We start from the raw sequence: 14,856 nt of genomic DNA, 5'->3' as shown, positions 1-14,856 counted from the left end.
CTCTTCATGGAGATGGGCAAGGACCAAAAGGAATTTTATGCCATCCAAGCCGTTCAAGCGCCACCCCAACATGATTACTCTTCGGATTCTTATGGGCACAATCCAAATCTTAATGCATACCAATCTAATGTATGTGATGACCCTTATTGTGATTGTCAACCACAATCATCATATGCATATGAACCCCCTCCTCAATATAGCCCTCCACCATACTCACAAGCCTCATACCACCATTCACCTCCACATGATCCTAACCCATACACACCATACCAACCACCATATGAACCATATCTAGAGCCACCACCATTCCAACACCAATACTCCCATGAACCACAAAGTCCATACACACCACCTCAAAAATTTCACTAATATGAACCTCCTTCCAATTATAACACCTTCCCCTCAAACAATGAACCCTCTCTTCCACTACCACCCTTCGATGAAGCCTCTATGCTAGAACTAAGTAATCTTAAATCTCATATCCTAAGGCAACAAGACGGGATGGAAAAGGAGTTCAAGGAGCTAGAAGCCAAGATGGCTATCATAGCGGAAGCCGTTAGCAACATGGTCTCATCCCGCCTAAGCCTATACGATCAAGGCACTCCCATTGTTGAATGTGGAGAAGCAACCAAAGAGCTTAGCGAAGAGGTGATTTTGGGGCTCCAAGGTGAAGAAGAGGAGTTAAAGCAAGAAATGCAACAAGAGGAGGAGGTAGGGATTATTGGATAAGAGAAAGTAGTGGTTGGGTATTCAAGATATCTTGAGTACATAGAGGAATCTCAAGTGGAGGAACCTTCTCCCATGAAGTGCGAAATTGGTGTTAAGGAGGAGAGTGTACAACCTCTAAGGCACAATGTGATTGGAGAAGTGGAAGAAGTGGTACAAGCAACAAGCCCTCCTATCTATGATGATTCCGCATCAACATATTATCCTTTTGAGCATGATGAGTCCTTCCCCAATATGCTTGGAATTGATGATGAGGTAGACTTCACTAAACCTCCTATCTATGATTTGAGTGATGGGGAAGAGATAGAAGAATTTGGTGAAGATGAACGTAAGCTTGAGGAAGCTTGGCAAGAGGTAGAGCTTGAAGGACCTTGCCAAGTGGTGGAAGCCTCTAGAAGAGGATGGACAGGAGTGGAGCGTGCGTTGTCAAGACCGTTGGGAACCCCTCCATCTAGGTTGTCATCCGATCCTTCATTTGAGTGGGTAAAACTTCTAACTATTAGCTTTATTATCCTGCTTGAATTTGGTTTGCTTGAAACGGATGGCCAACTTAGGAAGCTTTATGGAATTAAGCGTAAGAGGAGGATGTTTAGTGGTTGGCATTGTAAGTCTAGGCTCATTATGGTTAGAAGCTCGAAATTGAAGAGCATGGATTGGTGTAATGCTCAATTGAATGGGTCTAGGAGGATCGTTTGGTGCCTTCATGAGAATTCATTTCTCTTGCCACCCGGAGGAAATCACCATAATCAACTCAAGGACGGGTATGAAAACAAAGTGTGGGATCCCGGATCGCACAAGGAAGATCAACTTTGGGAGCCCATGGTTGGTGAAGAACTCCATCAAAGCTTAGGGTTATTAACTTTGAATGATGAAGCACAATGGAAGTCCAAGCATTGGTGGATGTTCAAGGATGAATACAAGTACAAGCCTCCTTGATGAGGAGCTCCCCATAAGTCCAACTTAAGGACAGTAAACAAAAGTGCTAGGTGGGAGACAACCCGACATGGTAAACTTTTTCCTTTTTCTCTTTTGTAAATATTGGTAAAATTAGTTTAATTTTATGTTTTGTTTAGTTAGTTGAGTTTATTTGGGAGTCTAGTAGATTAAATAAGGTTTTATGATATTTTGGTAGCTGTTTGGAGGTTTGGAATGCTTGGTTTGGTGGAAAAACATAGAAAAATTTTGAAAAACAGAGCACCAAACCATCGTACGCGTGCTCCACGCGTACACATGGTTCAAGCATTTCCAACCATCCACGCGCACGCGTGGATTGCATATTTCCACCTCCAAGCCATTTTCCCGAGAGTTGCGCGAACAGCGCGCACGCACTGGGCCTTTCGCGCAAAGCTGGTCACGCGTACGCGCACTTCACGCGTACGCGTCGCTCTCAAAATAACCCATCAACGCACACGCATGCCTCACGCGTATACATCGCATCCATTTCACCCCATCCACGTGCACGCGTGACATACGCATACGCGTGGATGCCCTTCTTTTACACACTTCTTTTCTCATCTTCTTTCCATTTCTTTCCTTCTCTCTTCTCTTCTTTTCTTTCCACCCTTCAAACATCATCCAACGCTGCCAAACATCATGTAACACCATTTCTTTTTATTATTTAGGTAGTTTAATTTTTGTTTAACTTTTGTTTTCCTTTATAAGTGTTGGATTACAAATCTTGTTTACTGTTTTACTACTGCTTATTACTAATAGGATGTTAGTCTAACATCATTGTTGTTAATCGTCATTGTTGGATTTCTTTGTTGAGATTATATTTGGTTACTTGGTTTGGAACTTTTCATGCTTAATGCTTTTGAATGCCAAGTACATGTTACATTGCCTTTAAGCTTCTTAACTCTTTTGAATTGCATGTTTTGGCCACCATGCATTCATCATCCATCGCTAGGCAATTGTATATTATCATTGCATTTTTTTAGGTGATGCTTGTTTGTGATTTACCTTTATTGACATCACCTATTTCATGCATTGAAATTTTTGAATTGTGAAGTTGGATCGAAAGCTTACCTAGTGACATATTTTTTAGCTTTATAAAGCTTTGTGGACCATGCTTGCTATGTGATTGATTTCCACTTCTATCTTCTTTTTCCTAAGTTCCATAGCATCCATGTGTTTCACCTCTATGTCACTTAGGTGTTGCAACAACTCCAATATGTGTCATTGATTGTTGTGTAAGTTTCATATACCGTCTTGTTCACTAAGTTTACTTAGACATCAATCAATGTCCATGCATTATCCAATTTCACAATTGCTTGATTAATTGCTTGAATGCTTTCATGCCTTTTCACTACTTGTTTGGTTGCCTTAACCTACAAGTCTTTTAAAGTATATCAAGCACACTAGAATGGGTGAAGCGTATACTTTTTTTTGTGTAATTATGACATAACTTTTTATGCTAATGTGTGTGTATTCTAAAGGGTGCCTAATTTAGAACTCACACACCTATCTTTCATCAATGTCACACTGATTCACTCACTCCATTCTAGTGATCTGCCTCATCCCAACAATTTACGCTTCCTTGGTTTTTACTTTCTTATCTTATGGTGTTATTTTCTATTTTTCATGACTGATGCACCATAAGCAAAAACGGAAGTGGGAAAAGAACACGCAGCATCAGTTAACCTACCAGCTAAAGGTAGCAACTCGGAGAGTCGCCGTACCCCTTGCTCATCTTTAAGTGCACCGAGGATGGTGCAAACTTTTAAGTGTGGAGAGGTCGTCCGACCAGTCGGCGTTTCTTGGGTGACAAATTTCTAATCCCAACACTTTTGCATTTCATTCTTAGGTCCTTTAGGATTTTTAGTTGCATTTTCTTGTTTTGCATATATATATATAATAAACTTTGTCAAAATAATGAAATTTTTCAAGGATTTTATCTATAGGGCACCCCAATTGATTGAAATTTTGTTTTTAGAACTTGCTTGAATTATACACTTTGTGGATCATGTTTTAAGCTAAGAACACAAGCGTGTAAGTTTTGAGCCTTAATTGTGTGGTTACATCATATAACCACTTATTTTCATTCTTGTGTGCATTATTCTCTTTCTATGATTGTAATCTTTGATTTGTTTGATTCTTTATGTCCATTATTTTGTATATATATGCACTTATATGATTGAGGTCATTGTTTCAAATAGCTCACTTACCCAAATAGCCTTACCTTTTATCTTCCATTGTTAACCAACTTTGAGCCTATGCTTAACCTTTTTGTTCTTAATTTTAGCACATTACAAGCCCAAGTGAAAAATAATAAATGTCCCTTGGTTAGATCTTTGATTAGCTTAGGCTAGTGAGAGTGTTTTTCATTTGATTTTGGAAAAGTTGGGTACATTGGGTAAAGATAAAAGTGTATTTTGTGGTTTTGTTGAAAAATCATGGGAATTGGATATATACTCATGTATTAATCATGTGTAAAACAAATACATTGATGTTCTTGTATATATTTTAGTTTAAAAAGAAAAAAAAATATGATGAGAAAAACAAAAAAAAAAGAGAAAAAGAAAAAGAAAGAAAAAGAAAAGCAACAACATGGGGACAAAATGCCCCAAAGTCCAAAGTTCAATAAGAGTCAATGCATATGTGTGGTGATCAAAGAGAATGCACGAGCATGTGAAAAAAAAGTGAAGAATGGGTAGTTAGGTTTGTTTAAAATTGTATAGATTGTCATAGGTTAGATGGAAAGTTTAAGTTAATCAAAGATTCAAATTCTAGTCCACTTGACCATATGCATCCTTACCTTGACCCTAACCCCATCACAACCTATGGGAAAGTCCTTATGATATTTGTATGCATGCATGAAGTAATTGTTGATTGTTAGAAGAAAGACAAATCTTGAAAAGCATGATTAGGGGAGAATTGAGTGAATCAACCTGATGAGCGGATAATTTATACCCTTTTTTGGCATTGTTTTTAGGTAGTTTTTAGTATATTTTAGTTACTTTTTATTCTATTTTTATTAGTTTTTATTCAAAAATCACGTTTCTAGGCTTTACTAAGAGTTTGTGTGTTTTTCTGTGATTTCAGGTATTTTCTGGATGAAATTGAGGGACCTGAACAAAAATCTGATTCAGAGGCTGAAAAAGGACTGCAGATGCTGTTGGATTCTGACCTCCCTGCACTCGAAGTGAATTTTCTAGAGCTACAGAAGCCCAATTGGTGCGCTCTTAAATGAGTTGGAAAGTAGACATACTAGGCTTACCAGCAATATATAATAGTTCATACTTTGGCCGAGATTTGATGGCCCAAACCGGCATTTAAAGTCAGCCTAAAAATTCTGGCGTAAAACGCCCAAACTGGCACCAGAATTGGAGTTAAACGCCCAAACTGGCACCAAAGCTGCCGTTTAACTCCAGGAACAGCCTAAGCACGAAAAAGCTTCAATGCTCAGCCCAAGCACATACCAAGTGGGCCCCAGAAGTGGATTTCTGCACTATCTGTACTTAGCTACTCATTTTCTGTAAACCTAAGTTACTAGTTTAGTATAAAAACTACTTTTAGAGATTCATTCAGGACCTCATGACATTTTTACACTTCATATTGTATTTCTGACGGCATGAGTCTCTAAACCCAATGGTTAGGGGTGAGGAGCTCTGCTGTGTTTCAATGAATTAATGCAATTACTACTGTTTTCCATTCAATCACGCTTGATTCTATTCTAAGATACTCATTCGTACTTCAATCCAGAGAAGATGATGATCCGTGACACTCATCATTATTCTCAAATCTATGAACGTATGCCTGACAACCATTCCGTTCTATTTGAGCTCAACATAGTCATTGGGCGATAGCTTGAATGCGTATCTCTTTGGTTTCTGATCTACGGACCGAGTCCGGAGGTTAGAACCTTCGTGGTATAGGCTAAAACCAATTGGCAGCATTCCTGGGATCCGGAAAGTCTAAACCTTGTCTGTGGTATTCTGAGTAGGATCCGGGAAGGGATGACTGTGACGAGCTTCAAACCTACGAATGTTGGGCATAGTGACAGTGTGCAAAAGGACAAGGGTCCTATTTTGACGCTAGTGGGAACCGACAGATGATTAGCCATGCGGTGACAATGCATATGGATTTGTTTTCATCTGAGAGGATCATACAGCTTGCCATTGAAGGAAGCCAGGCGTGTTTGGAGAAGAAGTGATGCACGAAAAACTTGTCTTGCAACAAATCTCCCTTCGGCAAGTGTACCGAATTTGTCGTCAAGTAAAAACTCACAATAGAGTGAGGTCGAATCCCACAGGGATTGATTGATCAAGCAACTTTAATTAGAAGAATGTTCTAGTTGAGCGAATCCAGAATTTGGGTTGAGAGTTGCAGAAAATAAAATGGCGGGAATGTAAATAACAGAAAAGTAAATGCTAGAATTAAAGGACTGGAAGTAAATGACTGAAAATAAATTGCAGAATTGTAAATGGGAATGGGGGATTTGCTCATAAAAGTAAATGGCAGAAATTAAAGAGAATGGGTAAGATCAGAGATGGGGAGTTTATTGGGCTTAGGAGATGTTGCAATTCTCCGGATCAAGTTCATTTTCATCTCTTCCTCAATCAATGCACTCATTGATCTCCTTGGCAATCTTAATTGATTGAATTACAATTTCTTGAAATTCAATCTCTCAAGTCTTGATCAATAGCCAATTCCTTGGTCAGTTGCTCATGAGAAGAGATGAAGTATGGTCACTGATTATACCACATGCATTTCCCAAATCAAGTATTGAGAGGGTTATAGTCACATACCCATCCAAACCCAATTTGGTCCAGCATGAGAAAGCATTTCTAGCTTGATCTCTTCATTCCTCTTTCAAGGTTCAAAAGAGATCCAAGTTTGAATAGCTTCTTTTCCAAGATAACTACTCAATTGGATGAAGATCGAAAGCTTTCAAGTAAAATCAAGAGAAAAGATAGAAGAAGAATAATGAAAATTAGTATTGATCCATCAAATTACAACAGAGCTCCCTAACCCAATGAAAGGGGTTTAGTTGTTCATAGCACTTGAAAATGAAAACAAAGATGGAGAATACATCATAAAACTAGAAAATGCAGAGAAAGTAAAATACAGAGAGTAGTTCTCTTTTTCCAGCCTCCAGAACTCCTTAACAATTCAAAGCTACTCCTATATATACTATTTCTCTCAGCTTCTAGTTGGCTCTTCAAGTCTTGGGCCTTTGGATCTTGAGTTTGAAGCAGTTATTTTCTTCATTTGGGCTTGGTTTTACTTGCAGAGAGAAAGTGCTAAGTGGGCAGAGACTTTAGCTCAGGGCGTTAGGGGTGTTAATATTTAGTGAAAGTATAAGTTCAAGAACGTTAGTGACACTTAACATTTTCACTAATGTTCCAATGTACCCCTTTGCCTCACGTTAGAGCCCACGTTAACTAGGTTAACGTGGCTTCTAACGTGGCCTTGCCAACCTTCGAGAACGTTAGTGACACTCAATATTGTCACTAACGTTCCAGTGTGCCCCTTTTTGCTTCACGTTAAAGCCCACGTTAACTAGGTTAACGTGGCTTCTAACGTGGCCTTGCCAAACTTTGAGAACGTTAGTGACACTCAACATTGTCACTAACGTTCCAATGTGCCCCTAGATCTCACGTTAGAGTCCATGTTAACTAGGTTAACGTGGCTTCTAACGTGGCCATTCTTAGCCATCCCAACGTTAGTGACAATGTTGAGTGTCACTAACATTGGCTCATCATTCATTCCTCATCGTTAGCTTCCACGTTAACTAAGTTAACGTGGAAGTTAACGTGGCTCCTTGGGGGGTTGTGTGGTTGCTTCCAACGTTAGTGACTATGTTGAGTGTCACTAACGTTGTCGACAACTCTCACTTCTTACGTTAGCTCCCACGTTAACCAAGTTAACGTGGGAGTTAACATGGTGTGTTGCATCCTTAGGCCAATGTTAGTGACAATGTTGAATGTCACTAACGTTGGCTTCTCTTCCCCCTTTAACGTTAGAGGCCACGTTAACTAGGTTAACGTGGGCTCTAACGTGGCCACTCATGAGTGTTTGCCAACGTTAGTAACAATGTTAAGTGTCACTAACGTTGGCTCAACTTCCCTTCTCCACGTTAGAGTGCACGTTAACTTAGTTAACGTGACTCTTAACGTGGGCAATGATGGCTTTGAGAGTGTTATTGGCAATCACTTTTCTCATTAACCTTGCAAGTTACCTCCCTTTCCTTGCTTCCTTTGGTCCTGAAATCAAGCAACAGAGTGCATTAAAGTTCTAGTCCAAGTCATGGGTAATGTAGCATACAATTTGTCACTAAATTCATGCAAAATCCTCATGAAATAATGTAAAATGCACAATGTATGCTTGAATCAAGGTGTAGGTGAATATCTACCCAAAACTGGCTTATTTCCTAAAGAAATGCATGAAACTACCCTAAAAATAGTAAAGAAAAGGTCAGTGAAACTGGCCAAGATGCCCTGGCATCACAACACCAAACTTAAAGCTTGCTTGTCCCTAAGCAAGTACTGGAACAAGAGAATGATGAATGGAATATCCAGAGGAATGAGTCATTCTTGTGGAAGTCATGTTACTGATTTTATGGTGGTTTCATGCATAGCAACTTAGGTTCATTCCATTACTGGCTTTCAGACTTTTATCATGTCCCTAAACACTTACTTTGTTTATATCCCATGAGACTTTTATTCATTGATCATTTTATTGTTATTTCAAGGGTTATTTGTGTTATTTAGGCTAAGTGCTCTGTAAGGGGGCAACTCTTTAAGATAAGCTTTCAGCCAACACTCCCGAACCAGTTGGTTCAAGGTGCTAGGTGTTGAAGCACCCCTAAGGACTTACTCCCTCAAGTCTCTCCCCCATACATACACACCACAGGCATATAGTTTATTTATTTTCTTTTCTTGAGACCTTGGTGTCCAGCACCTCTTTGGGTTACTAAATGCTCTGTAGTGAGGGTTACTCTTGATAGTGGATTTTCAGCTGATAATCCCGAGTTAGTTAACCCAAGTTACCAAGTGATAAAGCTCCCCTGAGAGCTTATTCATCCAAGTAGATCCCTCACATAGGAGCACCACAGACACTTGTCTCAAGGTCCAAACCATTGGTGCCTAGCCTTATTGCTTACTCTTTTTCTTTTGTTTTTCACTTCCATTGTTCTTTCCCTTTTCTCTTATTAGGATCTTGTTATTAACTTAGTCTCATGGGTATATCCAAAGTCAAGTATTCAGGATAGATAGTTGTCCTCCTAGCCTTGTGGTTGAACCAACTTAGCTAACTTATGACTACCCCAAAGATTCATGAATGCACTTCCACATTATGAACCCTACTCTGGTCTTTTAAAAACATAAATATTCTCTTCTTCATTTGATTTAAAGGGACAAGCTTACAAGAAAGTAAAGTAAGGATGCAGTGACATAAAGACTAGTGCACATAGACCTATTCAGAACTTAAAAGACAGAATTTAAAAAGGGTTCAACTACGCGTAACTACAAATCAAAAGTGCATTCGGACTTCCAACTTTCAACAATTCTGAGTACAATGGAATTAAGTAACAATACGACCTTCGGGTGATGATTTCTGGTTGCCCTCTCTCTTTGTCATCATCCTAGTCTTTGCTGCCTCGCTTCTTTGGGTGGAGGTACACCATTTCCTCATAATATTCCTGCAAGGTTACTGGAAGTTGCTTGTTCCTAAAGCACTTGAGACATAGTTAGCTTGCATGTATGCTGGTGCTTTTTGAACTCAATTCGGTGTGTGAACACTAAACTTAGTTCCTTGCCCAGTGCAAACATTGCACATATGCAGAGAGCCCCATATCTTCTTGTCAACAAAGCAATGATCACTATAGTCTAACTACATCTAAGTGGTTTCTCTTGATTGGATGGAGCTAGCAATGTTCTTTTGGAGTGGAGTGTAATTCTAACCAATGTTCTTTGGTGGAACACCAAACTTAGAATTACACCATCACTCTTGGATTGTTCTGGTGTGGAACACCAAACTTAGCTCCTTACAATACAGGGGAAACGACTTGTGATTTATTGAAATAAAGATGAAAGTGAAACTACCTGAGGTTGGGTTGCCTCCCAACAGAGCGCTCTTTTATCGTCGCTAGCTCGACGAGTCCTTAATTACTTGAGATGGTACTTTACTCTGGGGTTTTCCCCCATGTTGCCCAGATAATGCTTGAGTCTTTGTCCATTCACTGTAAAAGTCCTCTCTGAACTTTCATCCATGATTTCGATGTGGCCATATGGTGATACTTTCGTAACCATGAAAGGTCTGGACCACCTTGACTTGAGTTTTCCTGGGAACAGCCTTAATTTAGAATTGTAAAGGAGTACTCGCTGCCCCTTTTCGAAACTTCTGGGTGCAAGATGCATGTCATGTTTTCTCTTTGCCTTTTCTTTGTACATCTTAGTGTTTTCATAGGCTTGTGACCTGAATTCCTCCATCTCTTGCATCTGCAAGATCCTTTTTGCATCAGCAGCAATGCTGTCAAAATTTAGTATCTTGATAGCCCAGAGAGCTTTGTGTTCCAGCTCCAGTGGTAAATGACAAACCTTCCCAAAGACCAGTTGATATGGAGACATTCCAAGTGGAGTTTTGAATGCTGTTCTGTACGCCCAAAGAGCATCATCCAGCTTCTTCGACCAATCCTTTCTAGATGCACCCACAGTCTTTTCCAGGATCCTCTTTAGCTCTCTGTTGGATATCTCAGTTTGCCCACTTGTTTGAGGGCGGTAAGGTGTGGCTACTTTGTGTTTTACCCCATATCGTAGGAGGAGAGCTTCTAGTGGTTTGTTACAAAAGTGGCTCCCTCCATCACTGATGAGGGCTCTTGGGACTCCAAATCGGCTAAAGATATTCTTCCTGAGGAAGTTCATGACTACCTTGTTATCATTAGTTGGGATTGCAATAGCCTCTATCCACTTGGAAACATAATCCACTGCTACCAGGATGTACTTGTTTGCATATGAGGTTGGGAATGGTCCCATGAAATCTATTCCCCACACATCAAACAGTTCCAGTTCCAAGATGAAATTTTGTGGCATGGCATTTCTTTTGGGCAGGTTTCCAGATCTTTGGCATTCATTGCAGCTTTTTACTAGTTCCTTGGCATCCTTGAAAAGGGTGGGCCAAAAGAATCCGCTTTGTAACACCTTTGCTGCAGTTCTGTCCCCTCCAAAGTGCCCGCCATAACATGAACCGTGGCAATTCCACAGGACTTCTCTTCCTTCCTCTTCCGAAACACATCTTCTAAGGATTCCATCTGAACATTTCTTGAAGAGATATGGCTCGTCCCAGACAAAGTATTTTGCATCATTCATAAGCTTCCTTTTTTGATGTTTATTGATCCCTGGGGGTAATGCCCCAGTTGCCTTGAAATTTGCAATATCTGCGAACCATGGTGCTTTGTGAACTGTCATCAACTGCTCATCAGGGAAGAGCTCATTCACATTTGTATCATTTTCTCCACCTTGATCATGAGGGATTCTGGATAGGTGATCTGCCACCTTGTTCTCCACTCCTTTCTTGTCTCTGATTTCAATATCAAATTCCTGCAACAGTAAGATCCACCTTATTAGTCTTGGCTTTGATTCTTGCTTGGAAAATAAATATTTAAGTGCTGTGTGATCTGTAAAAACAATCACTTTAGCACCAATGAGGTATGATCTAAATTTGTCAAATGCAAAAACTATTGCTAGCAACTCCTTTTCAGTGGTGGTATAATTTCTTTGAGTTTCATTAAGGACTTTGCTAGCATAGTATATCACACGAACTAGGTTATCTTTCCTTTGTCCTAACACTGCCCCAACTGCAAAATCAGATGCATCACACATCAATTCAAATGGTAGGTTCCAATCAGGTGGGGAAATGATAGGAGCAGAGGATAACCTCATTTTCAAATGTGCAAATGCTAGCATGCATGTTTCATCAAAGATAAATGGTGTATCAGATATAAGGAGATTGCTTAAGGGCTTGGCTATCTTTGAAAAATCTTTAATGAACCTTCTATAGAAACCAGCATGCCCTAAAAAACTCTTAATTGCCTTGACATCACTGGGTGGGGGTAGTTTTTCAATAAGTTCTACTTTAGCTCTATCAACCTCAATGCCTTGGTGAGAGACCTTGTGACCAAGGACTATTCCTCCTGTCACCATGAAGTGGCATTTTTCCCAGTTCAAGACCAAATTGGTCTCTTGGCATCTTTTCAATACCAAGGCGAGGTGATGTAGGCAACTAGGAAAGGAATCTCCGGATACCGAGAAATCATCCATAAAAACTTCAATGAATTTTTCTATCATATCTGAAAAGATAGAAAGCATGCAGCGTTGGAAAGTTGCAGGTGCATTACATAGCCCAAATGGCATGCGCCTATAGGCAAACACTCCATACGGACAAGTAAATGAGGTTTTCTCTTGGTCTCTGGGATCAACCACTATTTGGTTATATCCTGAATAACCGTCGAGAAAACAATAATATGCGTGCCCTGCAAGTCTTTCCAACATCTGATCCATGAATGGAAGGGGAAAATGGTCTTTTCGTGTAGCCTCATTGAGTTTTCTGTAGTCTATGCACATCCGCCATCCTGTGACGGTCCTTGTAGGTATGAGCTCGTTCTTCTCATTGGTAACCACAGTGATTCCTCCCTTCTTGGGCACAACATGTATGGGGCTAACCCAAGGGCTGTCCGAAATTGAGTATATGACCCCTCCTTACCAAAGCTTCATAACCTCTTTCTGTACCACTTCCTTCATGATTGGGTTCAGCCTTCTCTGGGATTGAATGGATGGCTTAGCATCATCTTCCAAAACAGTATTTTATGCATGCATATGGCTGAACTGATTCCCTTCAAGTCAGCAAGGGTCCATCCAATGGCATCCTTATGCTCCCGCAGCACCTTGAGTAGCTCGTCCTCTTGATCTTGACTGAGGGATGAATTTATGATCACTGGGTAGTTTTCATTTTCTCCTAGATATGCATATTTGAGAGTGGGTGGCAGGGCTTTGAGTTCAAGTTTGGGTGCTTCTAACGTTTGGTTCCCTTCCTTTGGTACATCTGGTATATGTATTTCTGCTGTGGTCACCTCTTCACTTGATTCAGATTCTTCCTCCACCAATCTCTCGTCCTCTTCAGGTTCTTCTTCTTCAAAATTCTCCTGCACTTCATCCTCAAGTGCATCTACCTCATGCATTCCCCCAATTATTCTGGTGGGTAACTCATGGCCTTGAACACATTGAATGTCATCTTTTCATTGTGTAATCTCAAGGTGAGGTCACCCTTCTTAACATCAATGACAGCAAGAATGGCCTTCCCAAGATGATGGAGGTCTTGGCGTCCTCCTGCATGTCCAACACCATAAAATCTGCTGGAAATATGAAATTTCTCACTTTTACTAGCAAATCCTCTACTATCTCGTGAGGGAATTTGAACGATCGGTCTGCTAGTTGTAGGGCCATTTTTGTTGGTTTAGCCTCCTCAATTTTTATCTTTCTCATCATAGCTACTGACATCAAATTGATGCTGGCCCCTAAGTCACAAAGAGCCTTCTCTACTGTGATTTCTCCTATAATACAAGGGATCTGAAAACTCCCAAGATCCTTCAGTTTCTGAGGTAGTTTATGCTGAATGATAGCACTGCACTCTTCAGTTAGTATCACAGTCTCATTGTTCTTCCAGCTTCTCTTCTTAGTCATTAGCTCCTTCAAAAACTTGGCATAGAGTGGCATTTGTTCTATGGCTTCAGCAAAGGGTATGTTGATTTGTAGCTTCTTGAAGATTTCCAAAAATCTCAAGAACTGGTTGTCATCTTCCCTTTTCTTCAATAGCTGGGGATATGGGGCTCTTGAGATGTTCAGTTATGGTATCCCTTTTTCTTTCTGCAGACTTGGCGTGGGAGGTTGAACTCCATCTTGCTCTTCTCCCTTTTCATTTGAGCCTTCTTCTTGTGGTTTTTGGGGATGTTCCTTCAGTTCCTTCCCACTCCTAAGTGTGATAGCTTGACACTCCTCCCTTTTGCTTGAATGGGCATCATAGCAAAAGTTGTGGTTAGGAAGCTGCTTAAACAGATAGCTGATTTGTGTCTCTAGTTTCTTGATGGCAGCATTTTGATTCTGCATGTTTGACTGCACTTCCTCTCTGAATGCTTTACTGTTTCGAATGTCTTTGCATACTCCTTCAATTAAGGTTTCGATCTTAGAGAGCTTGTCATCAATTGATGGGTGATTCGGAGCAGATGTGCTGTTTTGGTTTTGATAGGCGTGTGGAGAAGTGCTGTTGTTGGAGTTGTAACGTCTCTGGTCTTGGTTTTGATCTTGCTCACTCCCCCACCCAGAGTTTGGGTGGTTTCTCCATCCAGGATTGTAGGTCTTGGAGTATGGATCATAGTTTTTCCTTGGTGAATTCCCAATGTAGTTGGCTTGCTCCTGATTACCCTCTGCTTCTTCATTCACTCCTTCTTGGGTTGTTGATGAGGTGGAGATTGCTGCTACTTGGTTCCTCTCCATCTTCTTGGTGAGGTCAGCCAGCTGCTGGGTGATGAGCTTGTTTTGGGCCAACAGAGCATCTACATTATTTAGCTCCATTACTCCTCTTGTGTTCCCTCTTTTGGAAGCATAGAAGTAGTCATTCTTTGCTACTGTTTCAATAACATCTATGGCTTCCTCAATAGTTTTCTTCTTGTTCAAATATCCTTCGGATGAATGGTCTACGGCCTTCTTTGACTCATAAGAGAGCCCTTCATAGAAAATGTGCAGCTGCACCCATTCGTTGAACATGTCAGGTGGACACCTCCTTGTTAAGTCCTTGAACCTCTCCCATGCTTCATATAGAGTCTCACCATCTTGTTGCCTGAAAGTTTGGACCTCAGCTCTCAGCCTATTGATTCGTTGAGGATGGTAAAATCTTGCTAAGAATTTGTTCACCACGTCTTCCCAAGTTGTCAAGCTTTCCCTTGGGAAAGATTCCAGCCACTTGGCTGCTTTGTCCCTAAGTGAGAATGGAAACAAGAGCAGTCTATAGGTGTCAGGATGAACACCATTAGACTTCACTGTATCACATATCCTCAGGAAGGTGGTTAGATGTTGATTGGGGTCTTCTTGAACACCTCCTCCAAACGAGCAGTTGTTCTGAACAAGGGTGATGAGCTGT

At 40.5% G+C, this 14,856-nt stretch overlaps 1 non-coding gene across 1 annotated transcript; it reads left to right on the top strand.

Moving 5' to 3' along the window:
* Nucleotides 1-14,481: 14,481 nt before the first annotated feature.
* LOC148573769 (small nucleolar RNA R71) lies at nucleotides 14,482-14,585 on the top strand. Its single transcript, XR_015906571.1, has one exon. It is a non-coding gene; the product is annotated as a small nucleolar RNA R71 (small nucleolar RNA).
* Nucleotides 14,586-14,856: the final 271 nt, after the last annotated feature.

This window comes from Arachis ipaensis, chromosome B2 (assembly GCF_059453495.1).
Source record: "Arachis ipaensis isolate K30076 ecotype BB chromosome B2, ASM5945349v1, whole genome shotgun sequence".
Lineage (NCBI taxonomy): Eukaryota > Viridiplantae > Streptophyta > Magnoliopsida > Fabales > Fabaceae > Arachis > Arachis ipaensis.
Note: the sequence above shows the minus strand (reverse complement) of the source record. Positions and strands in the feature narration are given on the sequence as shown.